Below are 27305 nucleotides of genomic sequence, written 5' to 3'. Positions count from 1 at the left end.
TTTCCCATTTCTCTCTTCACTGGAGCACGCAGACACAGCCAACGCACATCAAGTGTCAAGAGACACACTCTGCTGAGCTCAACGCTTGTGCAGATGCACATGTGCGACGAAGTCAACACACGTGCTTGTGGAGAGAAAGAAAGGGACTCCCAGGCGTGTGGAGCGACGGGGAGAAAGAGCGGGCGCTGAGGAACACAGTTTCAAACAGACTGTCTCCACACAAACAGGCACCTGTCTGCAGGTATCCTAGATCTTGATTCTTGAACTTGAGGAAACACGCGTCTGAGCAAAACTCCCAAACGCTTCCAGGAAAGACACAGGCTCTCCCACAAGCACACAAGTGTTTGCCCTCAGCTATAGATCAGGGACAAGCTTGTGAAGAGATGCCCTGCTATTCTTTCGCCTTATGGCATCATGTGTTTCGTTTCTCTTGGAGATCGATTGCTAAACGTCTTTCCTCGGGCGACTGTGAAGCATTTGCCAGCGGAGGAGAAGTAGCACGGAGCAGCATTCAGTACTGCCTACGAGTGTCTTTGCTACCCTACTAGCGGAGCTCCAAGAACAGGCACACATCTTCAGGTACCTTCCAAATGTGGATTCCCCTGCAGCCCCGTAGGCGGGCGTGCAGTACGCCAACCATCAACGGACGTTTTTCCCCTCAAGCCTGTCAGGACGTTGCTCGTCCGTCTTTCCCTCAATAGATGGGAGTAGGCGCGCTTGCGGATGTGTGCGTGTGTGTGGCCACGCGTTTGCTTAGGCATCAGTGTGTGAAAAGGTAGGTGCTTTTCTCTAGCTGCGTGTGCGTGCACGTGGTGCTGGGTGCACATCCCTGGGTGCTCGAGGTAAGGTTTCTGCATGGTTTTCGCTGAGGAATCGTGTGTGTGCACATGGACAAAGAGAAGGCGCAGCAACCAGGTTCCAGCGCCGAAGAAGGCAAAAGGCAAGGTTTCCGGCGCTATCTCCTTCTCTCCGCAGACCTAGTCGCGCAAAGGAAGCCGCTAAGCCGGCGACCGGCAAGAGAGCTACAACGAAGCATGCCGAACGGAGAAAATAGCAGCAGCTCATCTGTTCACACCTTGTTTCTGCCATGTGCTTGAACGCCAAGACGTTCGCGCTTCTGTGAGATGAAAGACGTCCTTCTGCATATGTGGTTGCTCACACCGGTGCACTTGTTAGTGTATCCATTCAGTCCTGGGCTGCGGGGCATTCAGAAGTGGCTCTGTGGAGACGTCTGCATAGAGGCAGCTGTCAGAACACGCACACTCGATTGTTCACCAAAACATATGCAGACGCGTCCTTAGCCTGTAGATTTGGATGCACAGAGTTCCCTGTGTTCGCAAGAGACAAGGGAATCGCGTCTGTACGCACAGAAGCAATAGCGGACCGTTTCCCTCGGAGTGAACGCGAAAGAGCCGTCTATATACTCGCAGACACGGGAACGTGCCTCAATGCGGTCACAGAGGCAGCAGCTTTTGCACAGGTGCTCTGGTGATTCTGGCACTTTCCAGGCACACTCCTGAAAGTCGCGCACACTGCTGTTCACTCGCTAAACGACCTCTTGGGAAACACGTCTCCGGTCGATGGACCGCTCAGATTGCTTCTCGTGTAACTGTGAACTGTGTCAGCGCAGGGAATCCGTCTCTGTTGAGCAGATGTCAATCCTGCCTCGCTTTTGCTTTGTTGCCTCTACCAAGATGATTTCCCGTTTCTCTCTTCACTGGAGCACGCAGACACAGCCAACGCACATCAAGTGTCAAGAGACACACTCTGCTGAGCTCAACGCTTGTGCAGATGCACATGTGCGACGAAGTCAACACACGTGCTTGTGGAGAGAAAGAAAGGGACTCCCAGGCGTGTGGAGCGACGGGGAGAAAGAGCGGGCGCTGAGGAACACAGTTTCAAACAGACTGTCTCCACACAAACAGGCACCTGTCTGCAGGTATCCTAGATCTTGATTCTTGAACTTGAGGAAACACGCGTCTGAGCAAAACTCCCAAACGCTTCCAGGAAAGATACAGGCTCTCCCACAAGCACACAAGTGTTTGCCCTCAGCTATAGATCAGGGACAAGCTTGTGAAGAGATGCCCTGCTATTCTTTCGCCTTATGGCATCATGTGTTTCGTTTCTCTTGGAGATGGATTGTTAAACGTCTTTCCTCGGGCGACTGTGAAGCATTTGCCACCGGCGGAAAAGTAGCACGGAGCAGCATTCAGTACTGCCTACGAGTGTCTTTGCTACCCTACTAGCGGAGCTCCAAGAACAGGCACACATCTTCAGGTACCTTCCAAATGTGGATTCCCCTGCAGCCCCGTAGGCGGGCGTGCAGTACGCCAACCATCAACGGACGTTTTTCCCCTCAAGCCTGTCAGGACGTTGCTCGTCCGTCTTTCCCTCAATAGATGGGAGTAGGCGCGCTTGCGGATGTGTGCGTGTGTGTGGCCACGCGTTTGCTTAGGCATCAGTGTGTGAAAAGGTAGGTGCTTTTCTCTAGCTGTGTGTGCGTGCACGTGGTGCTGGGTGCACATCCCTGGGTGCTCGAGGTAAGGTTTCTGCATGGTTTTCGCTGAGGAATCGTGTGTGTGCACATGGACAAAGAGAAGGCGCAGCAACCAGGTTCCAGCGCCGAAGAAGGCAAAAGGCAAGGTTTCCGGCGCTATCTCCTTCTCTCCCCAGACCTAGTCGCGCAAAGGAAGCCGCTAAGCCGGCGACCGGCAAGAGAGCTACAACGAAGCATGCCGAACGGAGAAACTAGCAGCAGCTCATCTGTTCACACCTTGTTTCTGCCATGTGCTTGAACGCCAAGACGTTCGCGCTTCTGTGAGATGAAAGACGTCCTTCTGCATATGTGGTTGCTCACACCGGTGCACTTGTTAGTGTATCCATTCAGTCCTGGGCTGCGGGGCATTCAGAAGTGGCTCTGTGGAGACGTCTGCATAGAGGCAGCTGTCAGAACACGCACACTCGATTGTTCACCAAAACATATGCAGACGCGTCCTTAGCCTGTAGATTTGGATGCACAGAGTTCCCTGTGTTCGCAAGAGACAAGGGAATCGCGTCTGTACGCACAGAAGCAATAGCGGACCGTTTCCCTCGGAGTGAACGCGAAAGAGCCGTCTATATACTCGCAGACACGGGAACGTGCCTCAATGCGGTCACAGAGGCAGCAGCTTTTGCACAGGTGCTCTGGTGATTCTGGCACTTTCCAGGCACACTCCTGAAAGTCGCGCACACTGCTGTTCACTCGCTAAACGACCTCTTGGGAAACACGTCTCCGGTCGATGGACCGCTCAGATTGCTTCTCGTGTAACTGTGAACTGTGTCAGCGCAGGGAATCCGTCTCTGTTGAGCAGATGTCAATCCTGCCTCGCTTTTGCTTTGTTGCCTCTACCAAGATGATTTCCCGTTTCTCTCTTCACTGGAGCACGCAGACACAGCCAACGCACATCAAGTGTCAAGAGACACACTCTGCTGAGCTCAACGCTTGTGCAGATGCACATGTGCGACGAAGTCAACACACGTGCTTGTGGAGAGAAAGAAAGGGACTCCCAGGCGTGTGGAGCGACGGGGAGAAAGAGCGGGCGCTGAGGAACACAGTTTCAAACAGACTGTCTCCACACAAACAGGCACCTGTCTGCAGGTATCCTAGATCTTGATTCTTGAACTTGAGGAAACACGCGTCTGAGCAAAACTCCCAAACGCTTCCAGGAAAGACACAGGCTCTCCCACAAGCACACAAGTGTTTGCCCTCAGCTATAGATCAGGGACAAGCTTGTGAAGAGATGCCCTGCTATTCTTTCGCCTTATGGCATCATGTGTTTCGTTTCTCTTGGAGATCGATTGTTAAACGTCTTTCCTCGGGCGACTGTGAAGCATTTGCCAGCGGAGGAGAAGTAGCACGGAGCAGCATTCAGTACTGCCTACGAGTGTCTTTGCTACCCTACTAGCGGAGCTCCAAGAACAGGCACACATCTTCAGGTACCTTCCAAATGTGGATTCCCCTGCAGCCCCGTAGGCGGGCGTGCAGTACGCCAACCATCAACGGACGTTTTTCCCCTCAAGCCTGTCAGGACGTTGCTCGTCCGTCTTTCCCTCAATAGATGGGAGTAGGCGCGCTTGCGGATGTGTGCGTGTGTGTGGCCACGCGTTTGCTTAGGCATCAGTGTGTGAAAAGGTAGGTGCTTTTCTCTAGCTGCGTGTGCGTGCACGTGGGGCTGGGTGCACATCCCTGGGTGCTCGAGGTAAGGTTTCTGCATGGTTTTCGCTGAGGAATCGTGTGTGTGCACATGGACAAAGAGAAGGCGCAGCAACCAGGTTCCAGCGCCGAAGAAGGCAAAAGGCAAGGTTTCCGGCGCTATCTCCTTCACTCCCCAGTCCTAGTCGCGCAAAGCAAGCCGCTAAGCCGGCGACCGGCAAGAGAGCTACAACGAAGCATGCCGAACGGAGAAAATAGCAGCAGCGCATCTGTTCACACCTTGTTTCTGCCATGTGCTTGAACGCCAAGACGTTCGCGCTTCTGTGAGATGAAAGACGTCCTTCTGCATATGTGGTTGCTCACACCGGTGCACTTGTTAGTGTATCCATTCAGTCCTGGGCTGCGGGGCATTCAGAAGTGGCTCTGTGGAGACGTCTGCATAGAGGCAGCTGTCAGAACACGCACACTCGATTGTTCACCAAAACATATGCAGACGCGTCCTTAGCCTGTAGATTTGGATGCACAGAGTTCCCTGTGTTCGCAAGAGACAAGCGAATCGCGTCTGTACGCACAGAAGGAATAGCGGACCGTTTCCCTCGGAGTGAACGCGGAAGAGCCGTCTATGTACTCGGAGACACGGGAACGTGCCTCAATGCGGTCACAGAGGCAGCAGCTTTTGCACAGATGCTCTGGTGATTCTGGCACTTTCCAGGCACACTCCTGAAAGTCGCGCACACTGCTGTTCACTCGCTAAACGACCTCTTGGGAAACACGTCTCCGGTCGATGGACCGCTCAGATTGCTTCTCGTGTAACTGTGAACTGTGTCAGCGCAGGGAATCCGTCTCTGTTGAGCAGATGTCAATCCTGCCTCGCTTTTGCTTTGTTGCCTCTACCAAGATGATTTCCCGTTTCTCTCTTCACTGGAGCACGCAGACACAGCCAACGCACATCAAGTGTCAAGAGACACACTCTGCTGAGCTCAACGCTTGTGCAGATGCACATGTGCGACGAAGTCAACACACGTGCTTGTGGAGAGAAAGAAAGGGACTCCCAGGCGTGTGGAGCGACGGGGAGAAAGAGCGGGCGCTGAGGAACACAGTTTCAAACAGACTGTCTCCACACAAACAGGCACCTGTCTGCAGGTATCCTAGATCTTGATTCTTGAACTTGAGGAAACACGCGTCTGAGCAAAACTCCCAAACGCTTCCAGGAAAGACACAGGCTCTCCCACAAGCACACAAGTGTTTGCCCTCAGCTATAGATCAGGGACAAGCTTGTGAAGAGATGCCCTGCTATTCTTTCGCCTTATGGCATCATGTGTTTCGTTTCTCTTGGAGATCGATTGTTAAACGTCTTTCCTCGGGCGACTGTGAAGCATTTGCCAGCGGAGGAGAAGTAGCACGGAGCAGCATTCAGTACTGCCTACGAGTGTCTTTGCTACCCTACTAGCGGAGCTCCAAGAACAGGCACACATCTCCAGGTACCTTCCAAATGTGGATTCCCCTGCAGCCCCGTAGGCGGGCGTGCAGTACGCCAACCATCAACGGACGTTTTTCCCCTCAAGCCTGTCAGGACGTTGCTCGTCCGTCTTTCCCTCAATAGATGGGAGTAGGCGCGCTTGCGGATGTGTGCGTGTGTGTGGCCACGCGTTTGCTTAGGCATCAGTGTGTGAAAAGGTAGGTGCTTTTCTCTAGCTGCGTGTGCGTGCACGTGGTGCTGGGTGCACATCCCTGGGTGCTCGAGGTAAGGTTTCTGCATGGTTTTCGCTGAGGAATCGTGTGTGTGCACATGGACAAAGAGAAGGCGCAGCAACCAGGTTCCAGCGCCGAAGAAGGCAAAAGGCAAGGTTTCCGGCGCTATCTCCTTCACTCCCCAGTCCTAGTCGCGCAAAGCAAGCCGCTAAGCCGGCGACCGGCAAGAGAGCTACAACGAAGCATGCCGAACGGAGAAAATAGCAGCAGCTCATCTGTTCACACCTTGTTTCTGCCATGTGCTTGAACGCCAAGACGTTCGCGCTTCTGTGAGATGAAAGACGTCCTTCTGCATATGTGGTTGCTCACACCGGTGCACTTGTTAGTGTATCCATTCAGTCCTGGGCTGCGGGGCATTCAGAAGCGGCTCTGTGGAGACGTCTGCATAGAGGCAGCTGTCAGAACACGCACACTCGATTGTTCACCAAAACATATGCAGACGCGTCCTTAGCCTGTAGATTTGGATGCACAGAGTTCCCTGTGTTCGCAAGAGACAAGCGAATCGCGTCTGTACGCACAGAAGCAATAGCGGACCGTTTCCCTCGGAGCGAACGCGAAGGAGCCGTCTATGTACTCGGAGACACGGGAACGTGCCTCAATGCGGTCACAGAGGCAGCAGCTTTTGCACAGATGCTCTGGTGATTCTGGCACTTTCCAGGCACACTCCTGAAAGTCGCGCACACTGCTGTTCACTCGCTAAACGACCTCTTGGGAAACACGTCTCCGGTCGATGGACCGCTCAGATTGCTTCTCGTGTAACTGTGAACTGTGTCAGCGCAGAGAATCCGTCTCTGTTGAGCAGATGTCAATCCTGCCTCGCTTTTGCTTTGTTGCCTCTACCAAGATGATTTCCCGTTTCTCTCTTCACTGGAGCACGCAGACACAGCCAACGCACATCAAGGGTCAAGAGACACACTCTGCTGAGCTCAACGCTTGTGCAGATGCACATGTGCGACGAAGTCAACACACGTGCTTGTGGAGAGAAAGAAAGGGACTCCCAGGCGTGTGGAGCGACGGGGAGAAAGAGCGGGCGCTGAGGAACACAGTTTCAAACAGACTGTCTCCACACAAACAGGCACCTGTCTGCAGGTATCCTAGATCTTGATTCTTGAACTTGAGGAAACACGCGTCTGAGCAAAACTCCCAAACGCTTCCAGGAAAGACACAGGCTCTCCCACAAGCACACAAGTGTTTGCCCTCAGCTATAGATCAGGGACAAGCTTGTGAAGAGATGCCCTGCTATTCTTTCGCCTTATGGCATCATGTGTTTCGTTTCTCTTGGAGATCGATTGTTAAACGTCTTTCCTCGGGCGACTGTGAAGCATTTGCCAGCGGAGGAGAAGTAGCACGGAGCAGCATTCAGTACTGCCTACGAGTGTCTTTGCTACCCTACTAGCGGAGCTCCAAGAACAGGCACACATCTCCAGGTACCTTCCAAATGTGGATTCCCCTGCAGCCCCGTAGGCGGGCGTGCAGTACGCCAACCATCAACGGACGTTTTTCCCCTCAAGCCTGTCAGGACGTTGCTCGTCCGTCTTTCCCTCAATAGATGGGAGTAGGCGCGCTTGCGGATGTGTGCGTGTGTGTGGCCACGCGTTTGCTTAGGCATCAGTGTGTGAAAAGGTAGGTGCTTTTCTCTAGCTGCGTGTGCGTGCACGTGGGGCTGGGTGCACATCCCTGGGTGCTCGAGGTAAGGTTTCTGCATGGTTTTCGCTGAGGAATCGTGTGTGTGCACATGGACAAAGAGAAGGCGCAGCAACCAGGTTCCAGCGCCGAAGAAGGCAAAAGGCAAGGTTTCCGGCGCTATCTCCTTCACTCCCCAGTCCTAGTCGCGCAAAGCAAGCCGCTAAGCCGGCGACCGGCAAGAGAGCTACAACGAAGCATGCCGAACGGAGAAAATAGCAGCAGCGCATCTGTTCACACCTTGTTTCTGCCATGTGCTTGAACGCCAAGACGTTCGCGCTTCTGTGAGATGAAAGACGTCCTTCTGCATATGTGGTTGCTCACACCGGTGCACTTGTTAGTGTATCCATTCAGTCCTGGGCTGCGGGGCATTCAGAAGTGGCTCTGTGGAGACGTCTGCATAGAGGCAGCTGTCAGAACACGCACACTCGATTGTTCACCAAAACATATGCAGACGCGTCCTTAGCCTGTAGATTTGGATGCACAGAGTTCCCTGTGTTCGCAAGAGACAAGGGAATCGCGTCTGTACGCACAGAAGCAATAGCGGACCGTTTCCCTCGGAGTGAACGCGAAAGAGCCGTCTATGTACTCGGAGACACGGGAACGTGCCTCAATGCGGTCACAGAGGCAGCAGCTTTTGCACAGATGCTCTGGTGATTCTGGCACTTTCCAGGCACACTCCTGAAAGTCGCGCACACTGCTGTTCACTCGCTAAACGACCTCTTGGGAAACACGTCTCCGGTCGATGGACCGCTCAGATTGCTTCTCGTGTAACTGTGAACTGTGTCAGCGCAGGGAATCCGTCTCTGTTGAGCAGATGTCAATCCTGCCTCGCTTTTGCTTTGTTGCCTCTACCAAGATGATTTCCCGTTTCTCTCTTCACTGGAGCACGCAGACACAGCCAACGCACATCAAGTGTCAAGAGACACACTCTGCTGAGCTCAACGCTTGTGCAGATGCACATGTGCGACGAAGTCAACACACGTGCTTGTGGAGAGAAAGAAAGGGACTCCCAGGCGTGTGGAGCGACGGGGAGAAAGAGCGGGCGCTGAGGAACACAGTTTCAAACAGACTGTCTCCACACAAACAGGCACCTGTCTGCAGGTATCCTAGATCTTGATTCTTGAACTTGAGGAAACACGCGTCTGAGCAAAACTCCCAAACGCTTCCAGGAAAGACACAGGCTCTCCCACAAGCACACAAGTGTTTGCCCTCAGCTATAGATCAGGGACAAGCTTGTGAAGAGATGCCCTGCTATTCTTTCGCCTTATGGCATCATGTGTTTCGTTTCTCTTGGAGATCGATTGTTAAACGTCTTTCCTCGGGCGACTGTGAAGCATTTGCCAGCGGAGGAGAAGTAGCACGGAGCAGCATTCAGTACTGCCTACGAGTGTCTTTGCTACCCTACTAGCGGAGCTCCAAGAACAGGCACACATCTCCAGGTACCTTCCAAATGTGGATTCCCCTGCAGCCCCGTAGGCGGGCGTGCAGTACGCCAACCATCAACGGACGTTTTTCCCCTCAAGCCTGTCAGGACGTTGCTCGTCCGTCTTTCCCTCAATAGATGGGAGTAGGCGCGCTTGCGGATGTGTGCGTGTGTGTGGCCACGCGTTTGCTTAGGCATCAGTGTGTGAAAAGGTAGGTGCTTTTCTCTAGCTGCGTGTGCGTGCACGTGGGGCTGGGTGCACATCCCTGGATGCTCGAGGTAAGGTTTCTGCATGGTTTTCGCTGAGGAATCGTGTGTGTGCACATGGACAAAGAGAAGGCGCAGCAACCAGGTTCCAGCGCCGAAGAAGGCAAAAGGCAAGGTTTCCGGCGCTATCTCCTTCACTCCCCAGTCCTAGTCGCGCAAAGCAAGCCGCTAAGCCGGCGACCGGCAAGAGAGCTACAACGAAGCATGCCGAACGGAGAAAATAGCAGCAGCTCATCTGTTCACACCTTGTTTCTGCCATGTGCTTGAACGCCAAGACGTTCGCGCTTCTGTGAGATGAAAGACGTCCTTCTGCATATGTGGTTGCTCACACCGGTGCACTTGTTAGTGTATCCATTCAGTCCTGGGCTGCGGGGCATTCAGAAGCGGCTCTGTGGAGACGTCTGCATAGAGGCAGCTGTCAGAACACGCACACTCGATTGTTCACCAAAACATATGCAGACGCGTCCTTAGCCTGTAGATTTGGATGCACAGAGTTCCCTGTGTTCGCAAGAGACAAGCGAATCGCGTCTGTACGCACAGAAGCAATAGCGGACCGTTTCCCTCGGAGCGAACGCGAAGGAGCCGTCTATGTACTCGGAGACACGGGAACGTGCCTCAATGCGGTCACAGAGGCAGCAGCTTTTGCACAGATGCTCTGGTGATTCTGGCACTTTCCAGGCACACTCCTGAAAGTCGCGCACACTGCTGTTCACTCGCTAAACGACCTCTTGGGAAACACGTCTCCGGTCGATGGACCGCTCAGATTGCTTCTCGTGTAACTGTGAACTGTGTCAGCGCAGAGAATCCGTCTCTGTTGAGCAGATGTCAATCCTGCCTCGCTTTTGCTTTGTTGCCTCTACCAAGATGATTTCCCGTTTCTCTCTTCACTGGAGCACGCAGACACAGCCAACGCACATCAAGGGTCAAGAGACACACTCTGCTGAGCTCAACGCTTGTGCAGATGCACATGTGCGACGAAGTCAACACACGTGCTTGTGGAGAGAAAGAAAGGGACTCCCAGGCGTGTGGAGCGACGGGGAGAAAGAGCGGGCGCTGAGGAACACAGTTTCAAACAGACTGTCTCCACACAAACAGGCACCTGTCTGCAGGTATCCTAGATCTTGATTCTTGAACTTGAGGAAACACGCGTCTGAGCAAAACTCCCAAACGCTTCCAGGAAAGACACAGGCTCTCCCACAAGCACACAAGTGTTTGCCCTCAGCTATACATCAGGGACAAGCTTGTGAAGAGATGCCCTGCTATTCTTTCGCCTTATGGCATCATGTGTTTCGTTTCTCTTGGAGATCGATTGTTAAACGTCTTTCCTCGGGCGACTGTGAAGCATTTGCCAGCGGAGGAGAAGTAGCACGGAGCAGCATTCAGTACTGCCTACGAGTGTCTTTGCTACCCTACTAGCGGAGCTCCAAGAACAGGCACACATCTCCAGGTACCTTCCAAATGTGGATTCCCCTGCAGCCCCGTAGGCGGGCGTGCAGTACGCCAACCATCAACGGACGTTTTTCCCCTCAAGCCTGTCAGGACGTTGCTCGTCCGTCTTTCCCTCAATAGATGGGAGTAGGCGCGCTTGCGGATGTGTGCGTGTGTGTGGCCACGCGTTTGCTTAGGCATCAGTGTGTGAAAAGGTAGGTGCTTTTCTCTAGCTGCGTGTGCGTGCACGTGGGGCTGGGTGCACATCCCTGGGTGCTCGAGGTAAGGTTTCTGCATGGTTTTCGCTGAGGAATCGTGTGTGTGCACATGGACAAAGAGAAGGCGCAGCAACCAGGTTCCAGCGCCGAAGAAGGCAAAAGGCAAGGTTTCCGGCGCTATCTCCTTCTCTCCGCAGACCTAGTCGCGCAAAGCAAGCCGCTAAGCCGGCGACCGGCAAGAGAGCTACAACGAAGCATGCCGAACGGAGAAAATAGCAGCAGCGCATCTGTTCACACCTTGTTTCTGCCATGTGCTTGAACGCCAAGACGTTCGCGCTTCTGTGAGATGAAAGACGTCCTTCTGCATATGTGGTTGCTCACACCGGTGCACTTGTTAGTGTATCCATTCAGTCCTGGGCTGCGGGGCATTCAGAAGTGGCTCTGTGGAGACGTCTGCATAGAGGCAGCTGTCAGAACACGCACACTCGATTGTTCACCAAAACATATGCAGACGCGTCCTTAGCCTGTAGATTTGGATGCACAGAGTTCCCTGTGTTCGCAAGAGACAAGGGAATCGCGTCTGTACGCACAGAAGCAATAGCGGACCGTTTCCCTCGGAGTGAACGCGAAAGAGCCGTCTATGTACTCGGAGACACGGGAACGTGCCTCAATGCGGTCACAGAGGCAGCAGCTTTTGCACAGATGCTCTGGTGATTCTGGCACTTTCCAGGCACACTCCTGAAAGTCGCGCACACTGCTGTTCACTCGCTAAACGACCTCTTGGGAAACACGTCTCCGGTCGATGGACCGCTCAGATTGCTTCTCGTGTAACTGTGAACTGTGTCAGCGCAGGGAATCCGTCTCTGTTGAGCAGATGTCAATCCTGCCTCGCTTTTGCTTTGTTGCCTCTACCAAGATGATTTCCCGTTTCTCTCTTCACTGGAGCACGCAGACACAGCCAACGCACATCAAGTGTCAAGAGACACACTCTGCTGAGCTCAACGCTTGTGCAGATGCACATGTGCGACGAAGTCAACACACGTGCTTGTGGAGAGAAAGAAAGGGACTCCCAGGCGTGTGGAGCGACGGGGAGAAAGAGCGGGCGCTGAGGAACACAGTTTCAAACAGACTGTCTCCACACAAACAGGCACCTGTCTGCAGGTATCCTAGATCTTGATTCTTGAACTTGAGGAAACACGCGTCTGAGCAAAACTCCCAAACGCTTCCAGGAAAGACACAGGCTCTCCCACAAGCACACAAGTGTTTGCCCTCAGCTATAGATCAGGGACAAGCTTGTGAAGAGATGCCCTGCTATTCTTTCGCCTTATGGCATCATGTGTTTCGTTTCTCTTGGAGATCGATTGTTAAACGTCTTTCCTCGGGCGACTGTGAAGCATTTGCCAGCGGAGGAGAAGTAGCACGGAGCAGCATTCAGTACTGCCTACGAGTGTCTTTGCTACCCTACTAGCGGAGCTCCAAGAACAGGCACACATCTCCAGGTACCTTCCAAATGTGGATTCCCCTGCAGCCCCGTAGGCGGGCGTGCAGTACGCCAACCATCAACGGACGTTTTTCCCCTCAAGCCTGTCAGGACGTTGCTCGTCCGTCTTTCCCTCAATAGATGGGAGTAGGCGCGCTTGCGGATGTGTGCGTGTGTGTGGCCACGCGTTTGCTTAGGCATCAGTGTGTGAAAAGGTAGGTGCTTTTCTCTAGCTGCGTGTGCGTGCACGTGGTGCTGGGTGCACATCCCTGGGTGCTCGAGGTAAGGTTTCTGCATGGTTTTCGCTGAGGAATCGTGTGTGTGCACATGGACAAAGAGAAGGCGCAGCAACCAGGTTCCAGCGCCGAAGAAGGCAAAAGGCAAGGTTTCCGGCGCTATCTCCTTCACTCCCCAGTCCTAGTCGCGCAAAGCAAGCCGCTAAGCCGGCGACCGGCAAGAGAGCTACAACGAAGCATGCCGAACGGAGAAAATAGCAGCAGCTCATCTGTTCACACCTTGTTTCTGCCATGTGCTTGAACGCCAAGACGTTCGCGCTTCTGTGAGATGAAAGACGTCCTTCTGCATATGTGGTTGCTCACACCGGTGCACTTGTTAGTGTATCCATTCAGTCCTGGGCTGCGGGGCATTCAGAAGCGGCTCTGTGGAGACGTCTGCATAGAGGCAGCTGTCAGAACACGCACACTCGATTGTTCACCAAAACATATGCAGACGCGTCCTTAGCCTGTAGATTTGGATGCACAGAGTTCCCTGTGTTCGCAAGAGACAAGCGAATCGCGTCTGTACGCACAGAAGCAATAGCGGACCGTTTCCCTCGGAGCGAACGCGAAGGAGCCGTCTATGTACTCGGAGACACGGGAACGTGCCTCAATGCGGTCACAGAGGCAGCAGCTTTTGCACAGATGCTCTGGTGATTCTGGCACTTTCCAGGCACACTCCTGAAAGTCGCGCACACTGCTGTTCACTCGCTAAACGACCTCTTGGGAAACACGTCTCCGGTCGATGGACCGCTCAGATTGCTTCTCGTGTAACTGTGAACTGTGTCAGCGCAGAGAATCCGTCTCTGTTGAGCAGATGTCAATCCTGCCTCGCTTTTGCTTTGTTGCCTCTACCAAGATGATTTCCCGTTTCTCTCTTCACTGGAGCACGCAGACACAGCCAACGCACATCAAGGGTCAAGAGACACACTCTGCTGAGCTCAACGCTTGTGCAGATGCACATGTGCGACGAAGTCAACACACGTGCTTGTGGAGAGAAAGAAAGGGACTCCCAGGCGTGTGGAGCGACGGGGAGAAAGAGCGGGCGCTGAGGAACACAGTTTCAAACAGACTGTCTCCACACAAACAGGCACCTGTCTGCAGGTATCCTAGATCTTGATTCTTGAACTTGAGGAAACACGCGTCTGAGCAAAACTCCCAAACGCTTCCAGGAAAGACACAGGCTCTCCCACAAGCACACAAGTGTTTGCCCTCAGCTATAGATCAGGGACAAGCTTGTGAAGAGATGCCCTGCTATTCTTTCGCCTTATGGCATCATGTGTTTCGTTTCTCTTGGAGATCGATTGTTAAACGTCTTTCCTCGGGCGACTGTGAAGCATTTGCCAGCGGAGGAGAAGTAGCACGGAGCAGCATTCAGTACTGCCTACGAGTGTCTTTGCTACCCTACTAGCGGAGCTCCAAGAACAGGCACACATCTCCAGGTACCTTCCAAATGTGGATTCCCCTGCAGCCCCGTAGGCGGGCGTGCAGTACGCCAACCATCAACGGACGTTTTTCCCCTCAAGCCTGTCAGGACGTTGCTCGTCCGTCTTTCCCTCAATAGATGGGAGTAGGCGCGCTTGCGGATGTGTGCGTGTGTGTGGCCACGCGTTTGCTTAGGCATCAGTGTGTGAAAAGGTAGGTGCTTTTCTCTAGCTGCGTGTGCGTGCACGTGGGGCTGGGTGCACATCCCTGGGTGCTCGAGGTAAGGTTTCTGCATGGTTTTCGCTGAGGAATCGTGTGTGTGCACATGGACAAAGAGAAGGCGCAGCAACCAGGTTCCAGCGCCGAAGAAGGCAAAAGGCAAGGTTTCCGGCGCTATCTCCTTCTCTCCGCAGACCTAGTCGCGCAAAGCAAGCCGCTAAGCCGGCGACCGGCAAGAGAGCTACAACGAAGCATGCCGAACGGAGAAAATAGCAGCAGCGCATCTGTTCACACCTTGTTTCTGCCATGTGCTTGAACGCCAAGACGTTCGCGCTTCTGTGAGATGAAAGACGTCCTTCTGCATATGTGGTTGCTCACACCGGTGCACTTGTTAGTGTATCCATTCAGTCCTGGGCTGCGGGGCATTCAGAAGTGGCTCTGTGGAGACGTCTGCATAGAGGCAGCTGTCAGAACACGCACACTCGATTGTTCACCAAAACATATGCAGACGCGTCCTTAGCCTGTAGATTTGGATGCACAGAGTTCCCTGTGTTCGCAAGAGACAAGGGAATCGCGTCTGTACGCACAGAAGCAATAGCGGACCGTTTCCCTCGGAGTGAACGCGAAAGAGCCGTCTATGTACTCGGAGACACGGGAACGTGCCTCAATGCGGTCACAGAGGCAGCAGCTTTTGCACAGATGCTCTGGTGATTCTGGCACTTTCCAGGCACACTCCTGAAAGTCGCGCACACTGCTGTTCACTCGCTAAACGACCTCTTGGGAAACACGTCTCCGGTCGATGGACCGCTCAGATTGCTTCTCGTGTAACTGTGAACTGTGTCAGCGCAGGGAATCCGTCTCTGTTGAGCAGATGTCAATCCTGCCTCGCTTTTGCTTTGTTGCCTCTACCAAGATGATTTCCCGTTTCTCTCTTCACTGGAGCACGCAGACACAGCCAACGCACATCAAGTGTCAAGAGACACACTCTGCTGAGCTCAACGCTTGTGCAGATGCACATGTGCGACGAAGTCAACACACGTGCTTGTGGAGAGAAAGAAAGGGACTCCCAGGCGTGTGGAGCGACGGGGAGAAAGAGCGGGCGCTGAGGAACACAGTTTCAAACAGACTGTCTCCACACAAACAGGCACCTGTCTGCAGGTATCCTAGATCTTGATTCTTGAACTTGAGGAAACACGCGTCTGAGCAAAACTCCCAAACGCTTCCAGGAAAGACACAGGCTCTCCCACAAGCACACAAGTGTTTGCCCTCAGCTATAGATCAGGGACAAGCTTGTGAAGAGATGCCCTGCTATTCTTTCGCCTTATGGCATCATGTGTTTCGTTTCTCTTGGAGATCGATTGCTAAACGTCTTTCCTCGGGCGACTGTGAAGCATTTGCCAGCGGAGGAGAAGTAGCACGGAGCAGCATTCAGTACTGCCTACGAGTGTCTTTGCTACCCTACTAGCGGAGCTCCAAGAACAGGCACACATCTTCAGGTACCTTCCAAATGTGGATTCCCCTGCAGCCCCGTAGGCGGGCGTGCAGTACGCCAACCATCAACGGACGTTTTTCCCCTCAAGCCTGTCAGGACGTTGCTCGTCCGTCTTTCCCTCAATAGATGGGAGTAGGCGCGCTTGCGGATGTGTGCGTGTGTGTGGCCACGCGTTTGCTTAGGCATCAGTGTGTGAAAAGGTAGGTGCTTTTCTCTAGCTGCGTGTGCGTGCACGTGGTGCTGGGTGCACATCCCTGGGTGCTCGAGGTAAGGTTTCTGCATGGTTTTCGCTGAGGAATCGTGTGTGTGCACATGGACAAAGAGAAGGCGCAGCAACCAGGTTCCAGCGCCGAAGAAGGCAAAAGGCAAGGTTTCCGGCGCTATCTCCTTCACTCCCCAGTCCTAGTCGCGCAAAGCAAGCCGCTAAGCCGGCGACCGGCAAGAGAGCTACAACGAAGCATGCCGAACGGAGAAAATAGCAGCAGCGCATCTGTTCACACCTTGTTTCTGCCATGTGCTTGAACGCCAAGACGTTCGCGCTTCTGTGAGATGAAAGACGTCCTTCTGCATATGTGGTTGCTCACACCGGTGCACTTGTTAGTGTATCCATTCAGTCCTGGGCTGCGGGGCATTCAGAAGCGGCTCTGTGGAGACGTCTGCATAGAGGCAGCTGTCAGAACACGCACACTCGATTGTTCACCAAAACATATGCAGACGCGTCCTTAGCCTGTAGATTTGGATGCACAGAGTTCCCTGTGTTCGCAAGAGACAAGCGAATCGCGTCTGTACGCACAGAAGCAATAGCGGACCGTTTCCCTCGGAGTGAACGCGAAAGAGCCGTCTATGTACTCGGAGACACGGGAACGTGCCTCAATGCGGTCACAGAGGCAGCAGCTTTTGCACAGATGCTCTGGTGATTCTGGCACTTTCCAGGCACACTCCTGAAAGTCGCGCACACTGCTGTTCACTCGCTAAACGACCTCTTGGGAAACACGTCTCCGGTCGATGGACCGCTCAGATTGCTTCTCGTGTAACTGTGAACTGTGTCAGCGCAGAGAATCCGTCTCTGTTGAGCAGATGTCAAAACTGCCTCGCTTTTGCTTTGTTGCCTCTACCAAGATGATTTCCCGTTTCTCTCTTCACTGGAGCACGCAGACACAGCCAACGCACATCAAGTGTCAAGAGACACACTCTGCTGAGCTCAACGCTTGTGCAGATGCACATGTGCGACGAAGTCAACACACGTGCTTGTGGAGAGAAAGAAAGGGACTCCCAGGCGTGTGGAGCGACGGGGAGAAGAGCGGGCGCTGAGGAACACAGTTTCAAACAGACTGTCTCCACACAAACAGGAACCTGTCTGCAGGTATCCTAGATCTTGATTCTTGAACTTGAGGAAACACGCGTCTGAGCAAAACTCCCAAACGCTTCCAGGAAAGACACAGGCTCTCCCACAAGCACACAAGTGTTTGCCCTCAGCTATACATCAGGGACAAGCTTGTGAAGAGATGCCCTGCTATTCTTTCGCCTTATGGCATCATGTGTTTCGTTTCTCTTGGAGATCGATTGTTAAACGTCTTTCCTCGGGCGACTGTGAAGCATTTGCCAGCGGAGGAGAAGTAGCACGGAGCAGCATTCAGTACTGCCTACGAGTGTCTTTGCTACCCTACTAGCGGAGCTCCAAGAACAGGCACACATCTTCAGGTACCTTCCAAATGTGGATTCCCCTGCAGCCCCGTAGGCGGGCGTGCAGTACGCCAACCATCAACGGACGTTTTTCCCCTCAAGCCTGTCAGGACGTTGCTCGTCCGTCTTTCCCTCAATAGATGGGAGTAGGCGCGCTTGCGGATGTGTGCGTGTGTGTGGCCACGCGTTTGCTTAGGCATCAGTGTGTGAAAAGGTAGGTGCTTTTCTCTAGCTGCGTGTGCGTGCACGTGGGGCTGGGTGCACATCCCTGGGTGCTCGAGGTAAGGTTTCTGCATGGTTTTCGCTGAGGAATCGTGTGTGTGCACATGGACAAAGAGAAGGCGCAGCAACCAGGTTCCAGCGCCGAAGAAGGCAAAAGGCAAGGTTTCCGGCGCTATCTCCTTCTCTCCCCAGTCCTAGTCGCGCAAAGCAAGCCGCTAAGCCGGCGACCGGCAAGAGAGCTACAACGAAGCATGCCGAACGGAGAAAATAGCAGCAGCTCATCTGTTCACACCTTGTTTCTGCCATGTGCTTGAACGCCAAGACGTTCGCGCTTCTGTGAGATGAAAGACGTCCTTCTGCATATGTGGTTGCTCACACCGGTGCACTTGTTAGTGTATCCATTCAGTCCTGGGCTGCGGGGCATTCAGAAGTGGCTCTGTGGAGACGTCTGCATAGAGGCAGCTGTCAGAACACGCACACTCGATTGTTCACCAAAACATATGCAGACGCGTCCTTAGCCTGTAGATTTGGATGCACAGAGTTCCCTGTGTTCGCAAGAGACAAGGGAATCGCGTCTGTACGCACAGAAGCAATAGCGGACCGTTTCCCTCGGAGCGAACGCGAAAGAGCCGTCTATATACTCGCAGACACGGGAACGTGCCTCAATGCGGTCACAGAGGCAGCAGCTTTTGCACAGATGCTCTGGTGATTCTGGCACTTTCCAGGCACACTCCTGAAAGTCGCGCACACTGCTGTTCACTCGCTAAACGACCTCTTGGGAAACACGTCTCCGGTCGATGGACCGCTCAGATTGCTTCTCGTGTAACTGTGAACTGTGTCAGCGCAGGGAATCCGTCTCTGTTGAGCAGATGTCAATCCTGCCTCGCTTTTGCTTTGTTGCCTCTACCAAGATGATTTCCCGTTTCTCTCTTCACTGGAGCACGCAGACACAGCCAACGCACATCAAGTGTCAAGAGACACACTCTGCTGAGCTCAACGCTTGTGCAGATGCACATGTGCGACGAAGTCAACACACGTGCTTGTGGAGAGAAAGAAAGGGACTCCCAGGCGTGTGGAGCGACGGGGAGAAAGAGCGGGCGCTGAGGAACACAGTTTCAAACAGACTGTCTCCACACAAACAGGCACCTGTCTGCAGGTATCCTAGATCTTGATTCTTGAACTTGAGGAAACACGCGTCTGAGCAAAACTCCCAAACGCTTCCAGAAAAGACACAGGCTCTCCCACAAGCACACAAGTGTTTGCCCTCAGCTATACATCAGGGACAAGCTTGTGAAGAGATGCCCTGCTATTCTTTCGCCTTATGGCATCATGTGTTTCGTTTCTCTTGGAGATCGATTGTTAAACGTCTTTCCTCGGGCGACTGTGAAGCATTTGCCAGCGGAGGAGAAGTAGCACGGAGCAGCATTCAGTACTGCCTACGAGTGTCTTTGCTACCCTACTAGCGGAGCTCCAAGAACAGGCACACATCTTCAGGTACCTTCCAAATGTGGATTCCCCTGCAGCCCCGTAGGCGGGCGTGCAGTACGCCAACCATCAACGGACGTTTTTCCCCTCAAGCCTGTCAGGACGTTGCTCGTCCGTCTTTCCCTCAATAGATGGGAGTAGGCGCGCTTGCGGATGTGTGCGTGTGTGTGGCCACGCGTTTGCTTAGGCATCAGTGTGTGAAAAGGTAGGTGCTTTTCTCTAGCTGCGTGTGCGTGCACGTGGTGCTGGGTGCACATCCCTGGGTGCTCGAGGTAAGGTTTCTGCATGGTTTTCGCTGAGGAATCGTGTGTGTGCACATGGACAAAGAGAAGGCGCAGCAACCAGGTTCCAGCGCCGAAGAAGGCAAAAGGCAAGGTTTCCGGCGCTATCTCCTTCTCTCCGCAGACCTAGTCGCGCAAAGGAAGCCGCTAAGCCGGCGACCGGCAAGAGAGCTACAACGAAGCATGCCGAACGGAGAAAATAGCAGCAGCTCATCTGTTCACACCTTGTTTCTGCCATGTGCTTGAACGCCAAGACGTTCGCGCTTCTGTGAGATGAAAGACGTCCTTCTGCATATGTGGTTGCTCACACCGGTGCACTTGTTAGTGTATCCATTCAGTCCTGGGCTGCGGGGCATTCAGAAGTGGCTCTGTGGAGACGTCTGCATAGAGGCAGCTGTCAGAACACGCACACTCGATTGTTCACCAAAACATATGCAGACGCGTCCTTAGCCTGTAGATTTGGATGCACAGAGTTCCCTGTGTTCGCAAGAGACAAGGGAATCGCGTCTGTACGCACAGAAGCAATAGCGGACCGTTTCCCTCGGAGTGAACGCGAAAGAGCCGTCTATATACTCGCAGACACGGGAACGTGCCTCAATGCGGTCACAGAGGCAGCAGCTTTTGCACAGGTGCTCTGGTGATTCTGGCACTTTCCAGGCACACTCCTGAAAGTCGCGCACACTGCTGTTCACTCGCTAAACGACCTCTTGGGAAACACGTCTCCGGTCGATGGACCGCTCAGATTGCTTCTCGTGTAACTGTGAACTGTGTCAGCGCAGGGAATCCCTCTCTGTTGAGCAGATGTCAATCCTGCCTCGCTTTTGCTTTGTTGCCTCTACCAAGATGATTTCCCGTTTCTCTCTTCACTGGAGCACGCAGACACAGCCAACGCACATCAAGTGTCAAGAGACACACTCTGCTGAGCTCAACGCTTGTGCAGATGCACATGTGCGACGAAGTCAACACACGTGCTTGTGGAGAGAAAGAAAGGGACTCCCAGGCGTGTGGAGCGACGGGGAGAAAGAGCGGGCGCTGAGGAACACAGTTTCAAACAGACTGTCTCCACACAAACAGGCACCTGTCTGCAGGTATCCTAGATCTTGATTCTTGAACTTGAGGAAACACGCGTCTGAGCAAAACTCCCAAACGCTTCCAGGAAAGACACAGGCTCTCCCACAAGCACACAAGTGTTTGCCCTCAGCTATACATCAGGGACAAGCTTGTGAAGAGATGCCCTGCTATTCTTTCGCCTTATGGCATCATGTGTTTCGTTTCTCTTGGAGATCGATTGTTAAACGTCTTTCCTCGGGCGACTGTGAAGCATTTGCCACCGGCGGAAAAGTAGCACGGAGCAGCATTCAGTACTGCCTACGAGTGTCTTTGCTACCCTACTAGCGGAGCTCCAAGAACAGGCACACATCTTCAGGTACCTTCCAAATGTGGATTCCCCTGCAGCCCCGTAGGCGGGCGTGCAGTACGCCAACCATCAACGGACGTTTTTCCCCTCAAGCCTGTCAGGACGTTGCTCGTCCGTCTTTCCCTCAATAGATGGGAGTAGGCGCGCTTGCGGATGTGTGCGTGTGTGTGGCCACGCGTTTGCTTAGGCATCAGTGTGTGAAAAGGTAGGTGCTTTTCTCTAGCTGCGTGTGCGTGCACGTGGTGCTGGGTGCACATCCCTGGGTGCTCGAGGTAAGGTTTCTGCATGGTTTTCGCTGAGGAATCGTGTGTGTGCACATGGACAAAGAGAAGGCGCAGCAACCAGGTTCCAGCGCCGAAGAAGGCAAAAGGCAAGGTTTCCGGCGCTATCTCCTTCTCTCCCCAGACCGAGTCGCGCAAAGCAAGCCGCTAAGCCGGCGACCGGCAAGAGAGCTACAACGAAGCATGCCGAACGGAGAAAATAGCAGCAGCGCATCTGTTCACACCTTGTTTCTGCCATGTGCTTGAACGCCAAGACGTTCGCGCTTCTGTGAGATGAAAGACGTCCTTCTGCATATGTGGTTGCTCACACCGGTGCACTTGTTAGTGTATCCATTCAGTCCTGGGCTGCGGGGCATTCAGAAGTGGCTCTGTGGAGACGTCTGCATAGAGGCAGCTGTCAGAACACGCACACTCGATTGTTCACCAAAACATATGCAGACGCGTCCTTAGCCTGTAGATTTGGATGCACAGAGTTCCCTGTGTTCGCAAGAGACAAGGGAATCGCGTCTGTACGCACAGAAGCAATAGCGGACCGTTTCCCTCGGAGTGAACGCGAAAGAGCCGTCTATATACTCCCAGACACGGGAACGTGCCTCAATGCGGTCACAGAGGCAGCAGCTTTTGCACAGGTGCTCTGGTGATTCTGGCACTTTCCAGGCACACTCCTGAAAGTCGCGCACACTGCTGTTCACTCGCTAAACGACCTCTTGGGAAACACGTCTCCGGTTGATGGACCGCTCAGATTGCTTCTCGTGTAACTGTGAACTGTGTCAGCGCAGGGAATCCCTCTCTGTTGAGCAGATGTCAATCCTGCCTCGCTTTTGCTTTGTTGCCTCTACCAAGATGATTTCCCGTTTCTCTCTTCACTGGAGCACGCAGACACAGCCAACGCACATCAAGTGTCAAGAGACACACGCTGCTGAGCTCAACGCTTGTGCAGATGCACATGTGCGACGAAGTCAACACACGTGCTTGTGGAGAGAAAGAAAGGGACTCCCAGGCGTGTGGAGCGACGGGGAGAAAGAGCGGGCGCTGAGGAACACAGTTTCAAACAGACTGTCTCCACACAAACAGGCACCTGTCTGCAGGTATCCTAGATCTTGATTCTTGAACTTGAGGAAACACGCGTCTGAGCAAAACTCCCAAACGCTTCCAGGAAAGACACAGGCTCTCCCACAAGCACACAAGTGTTTGCCCTCAGCTATACATCAGGGACAAGCTTGTGAAGAGATGCCCTGCTATTCTTTCGCCTTATGGCATCATGTGTTTCGTTTCTCTTGGAGATCGATTGTTAAACGTCTTTCCTCGGGCGACTGTGAAGCATTTGCCAGCGGAGGAGAAGTAGCACGGAGCAGCATTCAGTACTGCCTACGAGTGTCTTTGCTACCCTACTAGCGGAGCTCCAAGAACAGGCACACATCTTCAGGTACCTTCCAAATGTGGATTCCCCTGCAGCCCCGTAGGCGGGCGTGCAGTACGCCAACCATCAACGGACGTTTTTCCCCTCAAGCCTGTCAGGACGTTGCTCGTCCGTCTTTCCCTCAATAGATGGGAGTAGGCGCGCTTGCGGATGTGTGCGTGTGTGTGGCCACGCGTTTGCTTAGGCATCAGTGTGTGAAAAGGTAGGTGCTTTTCTCTAGCTGCGTGTGCGTGCACGTGGGGCTGGGTGCACATCCCTGGGTGCTCGAGGTAAGGTTTCTGCATGGTTTTCGCTGAGGAATCGTGTGTGTGCACATGGACAAAGAGAAGGCGCAGCAACCAGGTTCCAGCGCCGAAGAAGGCAAAAGGCAAGGTTTCCGGCGCTATCTCCTTCTCTCCCCAGACCGAGTCGCGCAAAGCAAGCCGCTAAGCCGGCGACCGGCAAGAGAGCTACAACGAAGCATGCCGAACGGAGAAAATAGCAGCAGCGCATCTGTTCACACCTTGTTTCTGCCATGTGCTTGAACGCCAAGACGTTCGCGCTTCTGTGAGATGAAAGACGTCCTTCTGCATATGTGGTTGCTCACACCGGTGCACTTGTTAGTGTATCCATTCAGTCCTGGGCTGCGGGGCATTCAGAAGTGGCTCTGTGGAGACGTCTGCATAGAGGCAGCTGTCAGAACACGCACACTCGATTGTTCACCAAAACATATGCAGACGCGTCCTTAGCCTGTAGATTTGGATGCACAGAGTTCCCTGTGTTCGCAAGAGACAAGGGAATCGCGTCTGTACGCACAGAAGCAATAGCGGACCGTTTCCCTCGGAGTGAACGCGAAAGAGCCGTCTATATACTCGCAGACACGGGAACGTGCCTCAATGCGGTCACAGAGGCAGCAGCTTTTGCACAGGTGCTCTGGTGATTCTGGCACTTTCCAGGCACACTCCTGAAAGTCGCGCACACTGCTGTTCACTCGCTAAACGACCTCTTGGGAAACACGTCTCCGGTTGATGGACCGCTCAGATTGCTTCTCGTGTAACTGTGAACTGTGTCAGCGCAGGGAATCCCTCTCTGTTGAGCAGATGTCAATCCTGCCTCGCTTTTGCTTTGTTGCCTCTACCAAGATGATTTCCCGTTTCTCTCTTCACTGGAGCACGCAGACACAGCCAACGCACATCAAGTGTCAAGAGACACACGCTGCTGAGCTCAACGCTTGTGCAGATGCACATGTGCGACGAAGTCAACACACGTGCTTGTGGAGAGAAAGAAAGGGACTCCCAGGCGTGTGGAGCGACGGGGAGAAAGAGCGGGCGCTGAGGAACACAGTTTCAAACAGACTGTCTCCACACAAACAGGCACCTGTCTGCAGGTATCCTAGATCTTGATTCTTGAACTTGAGGAAACACGCGTCTGAGCAAAACTCCCAAACGCTTCCAGAAAAGACACAGGCTCTCCCACAAGCACACAAGTGTTTGCCCTCAGCTATACATCAGGGACAAGCTTGTGAAGAGATGCCCTGCTATTCTTTCGCCTTATGGCATCATGTGTTTCGTTTCTCTTGGAGATCGATTGTTAAACGTCTTTCCTCGGGCGACTGTGAAGCATTTGCCAGCGGAGGAGAAGTAGCACGGAGCAGCATTCAGTACTGCCTACGAGTGTCTTTGCTACCCTACTAGCGGAGCTCCAAGAACAGGCACACATCTTCAGGTACCTTCCAAATGTGGATTCCCCTGCAGCCCCGTAGGCGGGCGTGCAGTACGCCAACCATCAACGGACGTTTTTCCCCTCAAGCCTGTCAGGACGTTGCTCGTCCGTCTTTCCCTCAATAGATGGGAGTAGGCGCGCTTGCGGATGTGTGCGTGTGTGTGGCCACGCGTTTGCTTAGGCATCAGTGTGTGAAAAGGTAGGTGCTTTTCTCTAGCTGCGTGTGCGTGCACGTGGTGCTGGGTGCACATCCCTGGGTGCTCGAGGTAAGGTTTCTGCATGGTTTTCGCTGAGGAATCGTGTGTGTGCACATGGACAAAGAGAAGGCGCAGCAACCAGGTTCCAGCGCCGAAGAAGGCAAAAGGCAAGGTTTCCGGCGCTATCTCCTTCTCTCCCCAGACCGAGTCGCGCAAAGCAAGCCGCTAAGCCGGCGACCGGCAAGAGAGCTACAACGAAGCATGCCGAACGGAGAAAATAGCAGCAGCGCATCTGTTCACACCTTGTTTCTGCCATGTGCTTGAACGCCAAGACGTTCGCGCTTCTGTGAGATGAAAGACGTCCTTCTGCATATGTGGTTGCTCACACCGGTGCACTTGTTAGTGTATCCATTCAGTCCTGGGCTGCGGGGCATTCAGAAGTGGCTCTGTGGAGACGTCTGCATAGAGGCAGCTGTCAGAACACGCACACTCGATTGTTCACCAAAACATATGCAGACGCGTCCTTAGCCTGTAGATTTGGATGCACAGAGTTCCCTGTGTTCGCAAGAGACAAGGGAATCGCGTCTGTACGCACAGAAGCAATAGCGGACCGTTTCCCTCGGAGTGAACGCGAAAGAGCCGTCTATATACTCGCAGACACGGGAACGTGCCTCAATGCGGTCACAGAGGCAGCAGCTTTTGCACAGGTGCTCTGGTGATTCTGGCACTTTCCAGGCACACTCCTGAAAGTCGCGCACACTGCTGTTCACTCGCTAAACGACCTCTTGGGAAACACGTCTCCGGTTGATGGACCGCTCAGATTGCTTCTCGTGTAACTGTGAACTGTGTCAGCGCAGGGAATCCCTCTCTGTTGAGCAGATGTCAATCCTGCCTCGCTTTTGCTTTGTTGCCTCTACCAAGATGATTTCCCGTTTCTCTCTTCACTGGAGCACGCAGACACAGCCAACGCACATCAAGTGTCAAGAGACACACGCTGCTGAGCTCAACGCTTGTGCAGATGCACATGTGCGACGAAGTCAACACACGTGCTTGTGGAGAGAAAGAAAGGGACTCCCAGGCGTGTGGAGCGACGGGGAGAAAGAGCGGGCGCTGAGGAACACAGTTTCAAACAGACTGTCTCCACACAAACAGGCACCTGTCTGCAGGTATCCTAGATCTTGATTCTTGAACTTGAGGAAACACGCGTCTGAGCAAAACTCCCAAACGCTTCCAGAAAAGACACAGGCTCTCCCACAAGCACACAAGTGTTTGCCCTCAGCTATACATCAGGGACAAGCTTGTGAAGAGATGCCCTGCTATTCTTTCGCCTTATGGCATCATGTGTTTCGTTTCTCTTGGAGATCGATTGTTAAACGTCTTTCCTCGGGCGACTGTGAAGCATTTGCCAGCGGAGGAGAAGTAGCACGGAGCAGCATTCAGTACTGCCTACGAGTGTCTTTGCTACCCTACTAGCGGAGCTCCAAGAACAGGCACACATCTTCAGGTACCTTCCAAATGTGGATTCCCCTGCAGCCCCGTAGGCGGGCGTGCAGTACGCCAACCATCAACGGACGTTTTTCCCCTCAAGCCTGTCAGGACGTTGCTCGTCCGTCTTTCCCTCAATAGATGGGAGTAGGCGCGCTTGCGGATGTGTGCGTGTGTGTGGCCACGCGTTTGCTTAGGCATCAGTGTGTGAAAAGGTAGGTGCTTTTCTCTAGCTGCGTGTGCGTGCACGTGGTGCTGGGTGCACATCCCTGGGTGCTCGAGGTAAGGTTTCTGCATGGTTTTCGCTGAGGAATCGTGTGTGTGCACATGGACAAAGAGAAGGCGCAGCAACCAGGTTCCAGCGCCGAAGAAGGCAAAAGGCAAGGTTTCCGGCGCTATCTCCTTCTCTCCGCAGACCTAGTCGCGCAAAGGAAGCCGCTAAGCCGGCGACCGGCAAGAGAGCTACAACGAAGCATGCCGAACGGAGAAAATAGCAGCAGCTCATCTGTTCACACCTTGTTTCTGCCATGTGCTTGAACGCCAAGACGTTCGCGCTTCTGTGAGATGAAAGACGTCCTTCTGCATATGTGGTTGCTCACACCGGTGCACTTGTTAGTGTATCCATTCAGTCCTGGGCTGCGGGGCATTCAGAAGTGGCTCTGTGGAGACGTCTGCATAGAGGCAGCTGTCAGAACACGCACACTCGATTGTTCACCAAAACATATGCAGACGCGTCCTTAGCCTGTAGATTTGGATGCACAGAGTTCCCTGTGTTCGCAAGAGACAAGGGAATCGCGTCTGTACGCACAGAAGCAATAGCGGACCGTTTCCCTCGGAGTGAACGCGAAAGAGCCGTCTATATACTCGCAGACACGGGAACGTGCCTCAATGCGGTCACAGAGGCAGCAGCTTTTGCACAGGTGCTCTGGTGATTCTGGCACTTTCCAGGCACACTCCTGAAAGTCGCGCACACTGCTGTTCACTCGCTAAACGACCTCTTGGGAAACACGTCTCCGGTCGATGGACCGCTCAGATTGCTTCTCGTGTAACTGTGAACTGTGTCAGCGCAGGGAATCCGTCTCTGTTGAGCAGATGTCAATCCTGCCTCGCTTTTGCTTTGTTGCCTCTACCAAGATGATTTCCCGTTTCTCTCTTCACTGGAGCACGCAGACACAGCCAACGCACATCAAGTGTCAAGAGACACACTCTGCTGAGCTCAACGCTTGTGCAGATGCACATGTGCGACGAAGTCAACACACGTGCTTGTGGAGAGAAA

Source organism: Patagioenas fasciata, chromosome 1 (assembly GCF_037038585.1).
Source record: "Patagioenas fasciata isolate bPatFas1 chromosome 1, bPatFas1.hap1, whole genome shotgun sequence".
Lineage (NCBI taxonomy): Eukaryota > Metazoa > Chordata > Aves > Columbiformes > Columbidae > Patagioenas > Patagioenas fasciata.
The sequence above is the reverse complement of the archived record's forward strand: the minus strand, read 5'-3'. Positions refer to the sequence as shown.